This window comes from Macaca thibetana, chromosome 13, assembly GCF_024542745.1.
Source record: "Macaca thibetana thibetana isolate TM-01 chromosome 13, ASM2454274v1, whole genome shotgun sequence".
Taxonomy (NCBI): domain Eukaryota; kingdom Metazoa; phylum Chordata; class Mammalia; order Primates; family Cercopithecidae; genus Macaca; species Macaca thibetana.
In genome coordinates, this window is record NC_065590.1 from 49,104,296 (window position 1) to 49,118,561 (window position 14,266).

Consider the following 14,266-nt stretch of genomic DNA (forward strand, 5'->3'; position numbering starts at 1 on the left):
AGAATCTTCTTGCATACAAATATAAACGAAGGTAAAATGCTTGCCAAAATGTAACATGTGCTATTCTGATTCCACAATAAAATGCTTTTAAGTGGATGATTGAGGCAGCCACCTACACCCAGCCAGAGTCAGATTTTCCTTTTCATCTATTGCCACAGGAATTCTCACCCATAGTTGATCTCTGCAACCAAATAGGTACTGAAAGTAGTAGGTGTTTTCCTTTGTGTATTTTAAAAAAGTGCTAAGAGAAGGTCACTAACTGTGTCCCCATGGTTTTGTTACTCTCAGGGAGCAACGTTTTGAATAGCAGTCTTCAGTGTTTAGATCCAGTTGCATACCTATGGTCACCGATACTCAACTCCAGCTTTTGTTGTTGAGAATGAAAATGACTTCCACTGGCCTGACAAGCACATAATAATCACCCTTTCATCACCTACTACTGAGGTCTCTTTCTCATCTGCAGAAAGTAAAACTGAAGTCTGTTTACAAATCATAACTGAGCCCATTGAGGAAAATATCCTGTGAAATCAATTGATCGTGAGGATATGTGAAAATTTCCATAGTTTGCCTCTTATTGAAATTCTGTATTAGCCAGGCAGTCTTATCTGGAGTGTGACAGTTCGTTCAATTAAAGAATAGTAAGTCCAAAAATGATATGAGTCAACTAAACAGAGGCATCCAGACATTGTGCTCTGGGCTGAGATTTATTATGAACATGGGAAGAGTATATGCACTGCGCAGCTTTTTTAGCACTGATCTTAGTCCATAAGCTTCTCTTTGGAACAGTCTGTGAACATGGCTACCATGTAATTAGCTAAGCAATAAGTTAGGTGTTTAAAAATATTTTTTCAGGTGCTTTTTTGTATTCATGATAGATTCTCAACACCAAAAATCAATCTCAATCAAAGCGGCAACTGAGTTTATCATAAATTATCATGAAAAGGTTTTCTACTGAGTAGATGGTTAATTACTATCTACTTTGAATAATTTTGCATATTAATGAGGAATGAATGAAAATCATTTTTAGATTTTTAACTTCAGCCGAGAAACCCATGGAGATAATGGCTCCTTTTTAAGAGGCATGTGATCTCTGTTACCAAAGAAGATACTTTTTAAAAAAAATTTACTGACTTAAGTTGATTAATGGATTAGTGTTTTGCCATTAATAAACTATATCCAAATGAAAGACAACTTCATTATTTGACTCCGTAGCCCCTAGCTGCCTGCCAGGTAAGAAAAATGGAAAATAGATGAAGAATGTGCTAAGGAAAAATATAACCTTGCTCAGTCCTTCAAAATTTCTGTATACAGACATTTGTATGTTACTGATTGTGAATGAAATTTTTATAACCTGTATGTTTTTGTCACATGAAGTTCTATGTATACTTATTTACACATGATATTTAGATTTATAATGTACATATTGAGCTGAAAATAAGGGTAAACTCTTAAAACTACTACTGTATTCTCCAATTTGAAAAAGTGACTGACAATTGCCTTAGGACTCAGAAATTATTGCCAGCCAGAAATCAAAAGTCACTTTTATAAAGTATCATGAAACCTTTCTTAGCATTGCAAACAAAGAATAACACTTTTTATACTTTTTAAGAGAAATATTATTTATATTTCTTATAAAACATTATAAAATAAATTTCCATTTAGGAAAAATAAGGAACAAACTACTTATCTCCCTCCAGTTTTCTTTTACCTTTATCTTTTATTTCATACTCAAAACTTCCCTATTTGATACTTACTTTTAGGCTACCTTTTTTTCCCTCTTTGGGCATAGTCTGTCATTATCCAATGATTCCATGCATTCAGTGGACTCTATACAGGATTTATTGCAAACTAATGCAGAACAGTCTTGATGAATTAAATTGGACAAGTATTTTTATACTCTGCAAACCAAAACCTTTAACCAAGATGGGCAATAGAACAAGATATTAATTCTTACAGCCCACATTCAACTTTTAAAATTGAATATTTTAGTCATGCCAATACCAGACCAGACCAACATTGAGTTTAAAAATCTTCAGATATATAGAAATGTTCTTAAGATAAGCATTAATTAGCATTGTATTTTACCAAGAAGGATCAGGATTAGATTGGATTCACAGAATTTCAATTGAGCACGTAGATTTCAGAGCATGATTATAGAGTTCAATAGATGCCTTTGGATTACTTAACTCAACAGAAGAGTAAAAAGTAGAAATGAGTTTTCTTTCTGGGTCTAGAGAACATATCTTTTATATTACTAAAAACTCCAACAACAGAAGCTCAATAATATCTGAAAAAGGAACTGCTTAGATGGGTGCTTTCACAATCAGTCCCAGACTTATCCTACTCACTATTCATTTACCATCATGGTCAGTACCTTCCTGGCCAGAAAGTGAAGAAGATTTTACCAATATAAGGGTGATAGACTCTAAAAGTGGCATTGACAATACATCTGAAGAAAAGTCTGGAAAAGAGGCAAGCCATTTTAAAAAGAACTAAAAACCTTGATGTTTCCAATTGAGCCATATGCCAGGGTAACTCTCAGGATAAGAAATGAACTATATTTTATATGCACAAAGTAGGATTTTTCAAAAAAAAATGAAATGAAAAGTGGCATTAGCATGAGCTGTCCACTCCCCCTCTCCTCCTTCTGGTCTCTTCCAGTCTCTTTTGCCAAAGAACTGAGAATGAATTTTTGAGAGCCAAGGATATGGAAAGGAAGACAAAATAAAGCTGGGAGAATTTTGGCGGAATTACATGCTTAACATACTGCACCATTTCTTTAATATATTTAAATAGTCCTGTGTCATCAGTTGGTGGCTTTTCTTTTCAACAATTTGCAATATATTTTGTTTTTCCCTAATTAAACTTCACATGCTGGAATTAATTACTGCTGGGTAGTTGAAATCTGGTGGTCTAATTTTCAACTTTAGTTAATGAAGCTCAAAGTCTACATTCACCTCTGAAATGATCAATCTTACCAAATTATATTTGTCCACATATATCTTCTAGATAATGAATATACAGGGCAGCTGCCAATTGTGATGGTTAAATAACGAAATTATTTTTCATGTGTGACTTGTGAATCCTTCTCTCTCTTTATATAAAAACAACTTTATCATATGAAAGATCTTTATATTATAGGGATTGCATGTAAAACACACAGGTTGCACATGTGCCCCAAAAGTATTCAAATCTTAACCATTAAAGTGAAGCTACATCAAGATTTCGTTTGTAAAAAAAAAAAAGTGAACATTTTCTATGTCATAAGCAGTTCAGTATGCTACCCTGGAAAAGTTTTAAAATGTCTAGGTTCCATTACCCCAAACTAAATATTTTAAAGACTCTAAAAACTTTCATCATAAATTGGTTGAAAGCAGGAAACCAGTTGAAATTCTAGAGTCTACATCTAGATCTAGTATGCCTAATTTTAGATAATAAAATACACATATATAATAAACTGCTCTCACATGCATAATGAGGTATATTAGCAGGCATTATCATCTTTATTTTGCAGATGAATGTATTAGGGCTCAGAGATACTGAGATCTCAAGTTACCCTATGAAAGACTGGTCTTCAGTTTGGGTCATCTGAATTTATAGCCTGACCTCCTTTTATTTATACCACAAGCACCCATTATAAAAGCAGAAAAGGAAGAACTGGAGGCAAGGGAGTAAAGGCTGATCAAGTGAGAGAGTGAGTGGGACTAGTGCTAATTTCTTTACCTTTCTCTTTTCTCTACACGTCGTTTCTTGTATTTCAGCAAATTATCTTCCAGGTTGTTGGTATTCTTTCTCCAAAGCCATCTAGATACATGGATTCTTAATCAACATTAAAGCATAAATGACTTCCTAACTAAATTTTAGCAAATTTTAGGGGATAATATCTGTATTCCTAATTAGGACCTAACGATTCATCAGCTAGTAATCTAGAGATTGGACATTTGAAAATTTACATTGTGTATACTTGTTTCATGTACTACTCACTTATTTAGGCTTCTAAAATAGTACTTTACATACACTAGTTTATTTGATTCTCACAACAGCTTTATGAAGCAGATACTACTATGATCCTTATTCTACAAATGAGGAAACAGAAGGTAGAAGAACTTAAGTGACTTTCCAAAGAGTTGAAGCTGGAATTTGAAATTACATCTGTCCAATTTCAGAGCCAGTCACTCCACACTTCTGCAAATGGCTTTTCTCTACTCTGACTTAGTAAAACACATGATCTAAGCTTTCTTATTTATGAGCTGCATCACTTTGGGCAAGATAGTTAATTAGCTAAGCATTAGTTTCCTCCTCATTTGTTAAATAGGGCTAGTGATTACAAAGAGATTTTTTAAAATTAAAAATATTGACAACCAATATCATACAAGAAAAAAATTACAGTGCCATTATTATTATTATTATCATTGGATAGTAATGATATCCAATGGAGGGTGGGTTGATATAGTGAATATTCAAAACTTATAGGCTAACCTGACGTTAAATGCAGTTGTTTATAGTTGAACCATAGTTGGCCATGGTTCTTTAGGAGGTAGTCTTTTTTTTTTTTTTTTTTTTTTTTTTTTTTTTCCCTGAGACAGAGTTTTGCTCTTGTTGCCAGGCTGGAGTGCAATGGCACGATCTCAGCTCACTGCAACCTCAGCCTCCCAGGTTCAAGTGATTCTCCTGCCTCAGCCTCCTGAGTAGCTGGGATTACAGGCGTGTGCCACCATGCTCGGCTAATTTTGTATTTTTAGTAGAGGTGGGGTTTCTCCATGTTGGTCAGGCTGGTCTCGAACTCCTGACGTCAGGTGATCTGCCCGCCTTGACCTCCCAAAGTGCTAGGATTACAGGTGTAAGCCACCATGCCCACCCTTGGGGAGTATTCTTAAGATTGAAACATTTCGTGTAAGACAATTACACGAAATTGGCATGGGGAGTGGTGGTTTCGGGATGAAACTGTTTCACCTCATCAGGCATTAGATTCTCATAAGGAGCGTGCAGCTTAGATTCCACATATGCACAGTTCACAGCTGGGTTCGTGGTCCTATGACAATCTAATGTCTCCGCTGAGCTGACTGGACGTGGAGCTGAGGCTGTAATGCTGGCTTGCCCACCACTCACTTCTTGCTGTGTTTCCTGGTTCCTAACAGACCACAAACCGGTACTGGTCCGCAGCCCAGCGGGTTGGAGACCCCTCATGTCTCCAACCCAGCTTGAGCCTCTCATGACAAATACAGCTTGAGCCTCTCATGACAAATGAGATGAGAGGCTCAGCAGCTTGAGCCTCTCGTGACAAATACAGCTTATCACAGATAACTGTTTATAGGAAAGTGTCAGTTAGAAACTGGAATTTCCTCTTGTTCATCAAGATTTCTAGTCATCATTGTTCCATCTTCTGCTTTGGTAGGGGAGTGGAGTTGGGTACAGTGGAAATCTTTTAGCTGCATTTTTCCCCATATTATTTTACCATCCTAGGCAGCACACGTGTATCTAATTCTTGTCTCTTTATTTTTTAAATCCATTCACCTGATTTCTTTAAATATGTGATGGTAGAACATGATGATAAAACTTGCCACTTTAAAGTCAAATCTCATTATATAATTTTGGGCCTGATCTTCAAAAATAAAATAATAAAATAATTACTTAATAGTTTTTAGGTTATAAATGCTTTCATGTTTGCAAAATGTTTTTAGATTTCTGTAGAATCATGTGTAGTTCATTATGGTAAAGTTTTGTGATAACCAGGACTCACATTAATGTCTTTTGCTTAGTTTTTAATACATTTTCAACTAGAACATGTATTTAGTCTTTTTGGTTTTGAGGTAACTATTCCTATTCAGAGATAGAACTTTTAAAGAACTATGATTTTATTTTGCTATTTCTAATTTTGTCCTTTTTATGTAAATATATATTATGTACATTTCATTTTACAGTGCAGTTATTTAATATAAATACATCTGTAAATTGTATTTTTTGTGTGAGGATCTTGAAATCAAAATAATCAACGGTAAACATCACAACTACAGCTGCAGCTTTAAATATTTTATAATCCAATCAGATTGTTTGAGTAGTAATGTATTTAAATGTTGTTATGGAATCCCCTCCAGACTTTTTAAAATGGTTACTCTGTTCCTGGGTTTGCTATTTATGAAATTCATAAAGGATGACATTTTTTAATAATAGAGAATTTGACTTAGAGAACAATGTTTATTTTTATGTCTCAATAAAATCTAAAATTTTTTGCCTTAACTTTCAGAGGGACGCAACCACAAATCATTCTTTTATTAGTGACTGTATGTACATCTGTTGTTGCTGCTGTAATTAGAGTGAACTTAAATGAGAAGTCTTACCTGAGTTGTTTAATTTCTTTTTGGATGTTTGGATGAAGAAGTTTTACCTAAGGAGATAAGGCACCAGGATGAAACTAGGTGTGAAAAATACCTTTATAAAAGACTCATAGCAGAGGTCATCTATAATTAAGTATAATGTAATATTTCAGGCCTTACCTAAGCCCTGATGTAGTGTAAATTATTTTAAAATTGTGTATGTTAAAAAAGTGAATCGGGATAGAGTTCTATTATTAGTCCTACAGAGCTGATATTAACTAAGGTTTTACTATGTTCTAGGCTAAAACACTTTATACAATTCATGTAGTCATTTTGTGAGATAATTTCCATTTTTTTCTGATGAGGAACCTAAGTAAAAAAAAAAAAGTAAGGTTAAGTGCCACAAATAGTAAACATTGGGATCTTGACTATCTGACCTCAGAGCCTCATGTTTATTACAAATTAGTACAGATGTATTTAATTGTGCACATATATTTAATGAACTAATGGACAGAGGATCCTAATTTCAGAAGTAAATATTCTTGAACTTTCAAAACATTAATATTCTGTAAAATAAATTTTTTGTTTTAAAAGCTGACATTTTTTCTCTTTAGTGTATTAAGCAATTTTGTGTTTGACTTAAGAATTAGACAAGTAAATTGGCATTATTTTTGTTGGCATTTATATAGGCAAACTAATAACTTGTTGTGGTTACATTTTAACATGATTTATTCAATTAATGCTTTATTAAATACTTACATATAAATATTATTAGGCTCCATTAAAAAGTACTTTAAACTGAAATATGATTTAGAAACAATATTTTTTTAAATGCTATAGTTTGGCATGAAAAAATACCCAATTTGGTATCCTAATATTCTATATGTCTCTGCAGTATTAAAACATGCAAAGAGTAGGTATAATTTGTGAAAATATCCTAATATTGTAATAAACACATATCGAAGAAAAACAATGAAGATCATAGTAAAGTTATAGTGCATCCAAAGCTTTAGAAATTTGGGTGCAATATAATATGACATATAAGAGCAAAATTTAAAGTCAGGGAGATATCTAGCTAGGCCACCAAACTGCCCTCCTTGTTCAACTTTATTCCTCTGTAATTTCGTTGGCAGATAAATTTCTCCTGAAAATGGAAAAAGGAGATTTAGATACATTGACCCATTCCTATCAAATAAAAAAATTGTTAATAATAATCTTTTGATGAGGAAATATTTGGAAAACTCCTTATTTTTTAGCACTTATTATGTAGGAAGTAATTTATAAAAGTACTTTTATAGACAGTCATTTAACCTTTATGTAATCTCTATAAAATACCTATTACCAACCAGGTGAGTCTTTAAAACTCATGAATTTTCCATGACTTGCCTAATGTAAAATAACTAGAAATAAATTGATAGGGCCAAGACTGAATCCCAGGCCTCACTCTCTAAATCCAGTGTGTTTTGGCCTCTCATGATCTTAGAATGTCCATGTTTCAGTCTGTTCAGGCTGCTATAACAAAAATATCATAGACTGTGTGGTTTAAACAACAAGCATTTGTTTTTTGCAGTCCTGCTGGTGAGAATCCCAGATCCAGGTTCCAGCAGATTCACTGTCTGAGGAGGCCCACTTCCTAGTTCATAGAGCTGTCTTCTTGCTGCGTCCTCACATGGTGGAAGGAGGGAGGGATCTTTCTGGGATCTTTTTAATAAGAGCACAAATTCCATTCATGAGGGCTTCACCCTCATGTCCCAAAGTCCCCATCTTCTAATACCATCACATTAGGGGTTAGGGTTTTATTATACGAATGTTGGGGGGATACAAATGTTTAGTCCATAACAGCCTATAAGGGTAAATGCATTCCCTTCCTGTTCTAAGCAATTTGTGTGAGTTAATTCTTTCTTTACTTTGGTTTCCCAGCATACCAGAAGCTATTTGGCTGCCAGAAAATAGTCTTGTAACAAAAGTCATTGCTCTTTAGTCAAATTACAAATATCCAACTAAACCATAAGAAACTCTTTATACAAAATGTCTTCGTGTCATCAAATATGTCCTCAGGAAATCTTTTCTGATTTCCTCTCTGTTTCTGAGCTGGATTTTGCCTCTGAGCTTATGAACTGCTCTTCTCCCTTATATTTGTGCTCCTCCCTGTTTTGGTTAATTACTTCACTCTATCCTCAAGTTTTAGTCTTTCCTATGAAAAAAAAAATTCTTCCTGAAAACTGGACTTGCTTATCCCTCTGGTGAACTCCAACCCAAACTTTAGGTAGTAATTGAGTGTTTTCATGCAGTAATGTGTCCCTTGGACACTCTTGGGCTCCACCAGCCATGTCATCACTCAAAGTATGAACCCAGATGTCTGAATTATTTAGATAAGACACATGGTTTGTTCATCTGTAGATCTATACCAAAATTGCAGGGTTTTTCCATGCAAAACCTAAACTAGCTCTTTTGTTAATCTCATCCATAATTCTTTATACAGCTGAGAAGTTAGAATCTAACTCAAAATTTGAAACTATTTGCTGTGCATTTATATCCGTTAATACTAGGCATTAATAAAAAGTACCTGCATTGTCTTCTTTTCATTTTGTAATGTGAATCCAGCCCTTTTTATAGGGCCTAGTAAGATTTTGTGTTTTAATGTGCTCCTATATTTAGCAAATATTTACTAAAGGCCTATTATGTGCTAAGCACTCTTCTAGGAGAGCAGGTTATGTCTTATAACTCATTATACTCCCAGTAAATAGCATTAAGTCTTATACATAGTATATCAATTGACAAGCCCTGCTGTTTTGCTAGGTCCTAAAAAGTACAACAGTAACATTCCTGATTTTTTTCTTGGAAATCAGATTTCAGTCTGGTTTGGTCTAATTTTCAGATTTCAGTCCATTTGTCGGTAATTAAATGTTCATGGAATCCCCAATTATATCCACAAATGTATGTGATTATCACTGTAAACTATCCAGGCTCCATTGATGCACATGAGTTATGCCAATGCCTTCAAGTTTATCTAGTTCTTTTATATGTCATTTTTCCTCTTTCCGGTACTTACCTCTTTGAATGAACCAGAGCAACCTTAAGAGAGGAAAACAAAAGTGCAAGTCCACTTAATAGTTACAAAGTAGATTCCCTTTGTGGGGCCAAGCAACTCCTGACAATGGATGTGGGTTAGTCAGAGCTGGTTTCTGTGGCCATCAGAATGCATCAGCATTGACTGTGTTGTCTATATTGTGGGATTTCTCAAGGCTTTCAAATGCCAATATTAACTGTGACTCCCCAAAAAGGATGTAGTGTTTCCCAAATGTATTTAACCATGGAACTTAATTCTTTTGTTTTCTTTTGTTAGAGCGTTTCATTTTGTCAAAGCGTTTCATTTTGTTAGAGCATGTCTCAGAACAAGTCTCTAGGGACATATATAGCTTGGGAAACTCTGAAACAGAGTCACAAAAAGTATAATGTTTATAATCTAGAATATCTCTGAGGATCTTAATCCAAACTATGTTGCTAATATTCTCATGAAGTAATTGCTGAGAGTAATAAGATGTAATTATTTTCATGTTTTGCTGATGAGGAAACTGAGATGTAGAAAATTCAAGCAGATTTCCCATGGTGGCTCTGTTGAAAAATGTAAAAAAAAAAAAAAAAAAAAAAGAAAAAACCAAAAAGCCTTAGAGAACTCAAGTCTATCTGACCCAATCTTAAAATAATTCCCCCATGCTGCCTATTGCTTACTGGTTCTAACTGGGCATTTGGGCCTGGTCTGCACCCTCTCTGTTCCTGGGCCATAGCGGGCTTAAAACCAAATCTCTGAGTTTTAATCTCAACATTGGGTAATCCTTGAGGTGTAAGAGGATGACACCTATTGAGAGCTTTTCTAAGGGATTAATTCACAGTATTTTACCATTTTCTGTAGTATTGACTTTGGAACTTATGTTGTGGGGGTGGTGGCGGTCAACCATCACCACTACCATAACCACCAGTTGTTATTAAGCAGTAAGTATGTGTTGGGTTGGGTAACAAACATTTGAAAACATATACTTTATCTCATTTAATATTTCCCCCAGTCCTATAAGGTTGGCAACATTATAAAGAAACACATTCAGATAAACAAATGATCAAAAGTCAAATATTTAGTAAATAGAGAGTCCAGGGATTAAATCCAGATCTGATTGATGGCAAATATTACAGGCTTTTCATGATCCATTTTGTCTTCAAAATCTACAGAGATAAACCCTGTATAAATTTCTCCCGGGGTCATGAAGAGACTGGGGTATGAAAGTGCCACACATTTCCTGTCTCCACAATTTTACTTGTTTTCAAAACTGAGCGTTGTGTTTTATTGTCATAATCCAGGGGAGAGTGCAATAGGGGAGTCAGCATCTTAGCCATTCTGATAGAATGCACCTTGACTTTGTCGAACTCCAGAGCTGACCTTCCTAGTACTGAAAATCTGCATGGAGAAAGGGATTTATCTGGAGCTGTTACAGCTCTGGCATTTAGGCAGCCCTGTAGGAATAGCTAGCTATGTGTTTTGTAGAAAATACATCAACGAGGGGGCCCCCATGGGAATTGTTTTTTTCCTCTATCCTCATTCATGGTTTTAAGTAGTATGGGTTTATTTTACCTATCAGGCTAATTACAAATGATTTACCATTTTAATCTGGAATAAAAGATTTTATTTTTTATAAATTGACTATGTGGATGAAACATTTTTCTTCTTGTTCCTAAAATACCTGTTATTATGGCTTATAGGATCAATAATTTTTACATTTTACAAAGCTTCTAAGAATATCTGAGCATGGAAAATGGCAAGCAAAGGATAGAGGTTCAAATGAAACTGTTCAGCAGGTCAATAATTTAACACTTTCTGAAAGTATGCAATATCAATTCTTTCACAGATCTCTAAGACAGATTTCTTCATTAAAAATCTATTAAGAGTTAGAAGGAATTTATTAAACAAATTATTAATATTTCAGGGCATTGCTAAATAGCAAATTAAAGCAAAGTGAAAATAGCATAAGAAAAATATATTTCATGATTAAAAATGAATTTCTACTTGACAGCGAGTTTTACCAAAGGATAATTTTTCTCAAATATTTCAGTTTGGAATTTTAATCTTTGTTTGCTTGTTTTTGCATCCTGAACTACCTAGTAGTCTGTGGTTTTATCCAGTACTATATTGGGTCATATGTTTTCTCCTTTTGAGAACCAAAATAAATAAATAAATAAATAAACCACACTAACACATACACTCAGGCTGAATATTTCTCCTGGCTCTTTTTCTTTACAAGTGCAAATCATCACATATTATAGTGAAAGAGTGCAGTACTTAATCCTCATAGTGATGCTATGACCCCAGTGATCTTCAGTTTACTCTTGATTTTTCAGTTTGTAATAATAGGTGGGTGGTTTATATTAGTAACTAATAAAATGCTTCCTAAAGTATTGGACTGGTGATAGCTTTAAGGTTATGAAATTTTTACATTATACGAAGTCAAATGAGTTCAGTTATGTTAGAAGGTAAACTGAGGCATAATAAAATGTTAGAGAGCTTATTTGAGCAAACACTTACTCAAGAATCAGGAAGTTCCAAATCAAAAGCAGTCCATGAACTCCACTGAGGGAATGCAATGGGGAGGCTTTTACAGAACAGACACAGAAATAAAGCAAACACAATATTTGATTGGTTATAGTTATACAGTTGCCTTATTTGGTATATCCTATTGGAAATACCCTAATTATATTAATAATTTTCTAAGTTTTTGGCTACTTTTGATTGGTTGAGCTTAAGTTTTGTTTTCTTTCTAATATAGGCATTTACAAGAAATCACCCCAAGTTAAGTTTCACTTCTGTTTGTAAGCCCAGCAACCCTTAGGTCACTAATGAGGTCTACTCATTTTAGCTGCTCAGGGATTCTTCAGGCCTGGTCTTCATTTTAATTTAACAGGTAACAAACTTCAAGATATGGCCTTATCAAAAACTACTTTGAAAAACTATTCTTCAAATCTGGTCAAATATTTGGTTCAATTAACTAAAAACCTATCACACACAGTTTAGAAAACACTTAGTAATTAGTAAAATATGGTAGTGTGAATGCCTCTAAAAGATTTATTAAGAGCCAATCATTTAAATTCAGACATTTTGGAGATTGGTTATACTTTCAGAAATAATGGAGCTCAAGTTTTTTTTTTAATGTTTTCATCCATTTGTGTATGCATGCATACACTTATCAAATATTTCTTGATTTTATTTTATGTTAAAACACTGCAAAATTCTTAGACAGACACAGACAAAATTGGGACTATCCTTAAAAGATTTATAGGTAAGTCCAGAGCATAAGTAGTCACAGCTGCCAATTTCTGAATTTTGTCAGCTGTGTAATTACAATACACCATAGAAAATAATGGATGGCAAAAGCTGTGCAAATTTTAAGAAGCAAAGCGACATCTTTAAATCACATGTGATGTGTGGTCATCCTAATGAAAACTAGAAGAATCAATCCATGATGAAACCACATACAATGTACAACTTTGTACTCTGTTCCTCTAAGTTGTTTAACTCCTGACTATGCTTTTTGGTTTCTGATTTTGGATTCTTCCTTAGATTTGCCTTCCAGAAGTTCCTTGAAAATCTCTTGATCCCCTCTTGTGAATCCTTTTGGCCTTCGTTCTCATATTCTCATAAATATGAGTGGGTAACTGCTAGACTGTTTCTTAGAGCCTGTATTGATGAAACGATCTTCTGTACTTGGATTATCATGTTCTGACTTTGTTAGATCATCCTTGGCCTTGACTCCCTGTCACACCAGGCATAGCACAGAAAAAGAAATACAGACATTCTCCAGGAGATGGAGAGATTATATTTACCTGAGTGTAACAAGGAAGGCTTATTGGAAGAAGAGAGATTTGACTTGGCTCTTAAAGGATGAGAAGAATATGGATAGAGTCAGTGAGAAGCATATTGTAGGATGAAGGAAATAGCGTATCTTCCCCATGAGGACAATCAGAGAAGCAGGATTCTGGATGGAAGTTGTGAACTGAAGCATGTGAATAGCCAGGGTTGGAGGGAGTTTAGGATGTTTGAAGTGGTTGTAGTTGTTCTGTTTGGAAATGCTAGTTGTTTATTTGAGCTGAGGGGAGATTATGACAAAAAGCTTTTTGAAAACAATGAATCTGGCAGAGCATAGGGTGAGTTGGAGTTGAGAGATAGAAGACTATTGTGACAGTCATTGGAGATGTTCCAACATAGGCTAGTGACAACTTTGCAAATGTTCAGGGAGAATGAAGCATTAAACATGGAGTAGATGAAATTTTAAAGCCCTTCCAGCCACAAGTTACAGACGTAGAATAGAATACTAGGCTATGAAGTCACATTGTCTAATTTGCATGCTGGTTCCACCACTACTGACTATGACCTTGGGTGAATTACTTAGTTCTAAAAGTCCTCAGCTGGGCATGGTGGCTCACGCCTGTAATCCCAGCACTTTGGAAGGCAAAGGCGGGAGGATCACGATGTCAGGAGTTCAAGACCAGCCTGGTCAACACAGTGAAATCCCGTCTCTACTAAAAATACAAAAGAAAAAGTTAGCCACACGTAGTGGCGGGCACGTGTTGTCCCAGCTACTTGGGAGACTGAGGCAAGAGAATCGCTTGAACCCGGGAGGTGGAGGTTGCAGTGAACCGAAATCGTGCCACTGCACTCCAGCCTGGGTGACACAGCAAGACTCTGTCTCAAAAAAAAAAAAAAAAAAAAAAAAAAAAAAGGTCCTCCATGGCTGCTTTTCTCTTCTGTAAAACAGGAATAATTTTAGAATTTATTTCATCATATTTGTGTGAGTTTAAACAGTGTACATATGTGAAGCCCTTAGCATAAGACATCACACAGATAAGACCTCAACACATGTTTGCCTACACTGTGCAATTTCTAGACATTGAGGTTTTAAACTGTGTTA

At 34.8% G+C, this 14,266-nt stretch overlaps 1 long non-coding RNA gene across 1 annotated transcript; it reads right to left on the reverse strand.

The window, feature by feature from the left end:
• Nucleotides 1-3,182: 3,182 nt before the first annotated feature.
• On the reverse strand, nucleotides 3,183-11,941 carry LOC126933957 (uncharacterized). Its single transcript, XR_007718785.1, has 3 exons — nucleotides 11,887-11,941; nucleotides 6,339-6,385; nucleotides 3,183-3,804 (listed from the first exon to the last, which is right to left on the reverse strand). It is a non-coding gene; the product is annotated as an uncharacterized LOC126933957 (long non-coding RNA).
• Nucleotides 11,942-14,266: the final 2,325 nt, after the last annotated feature.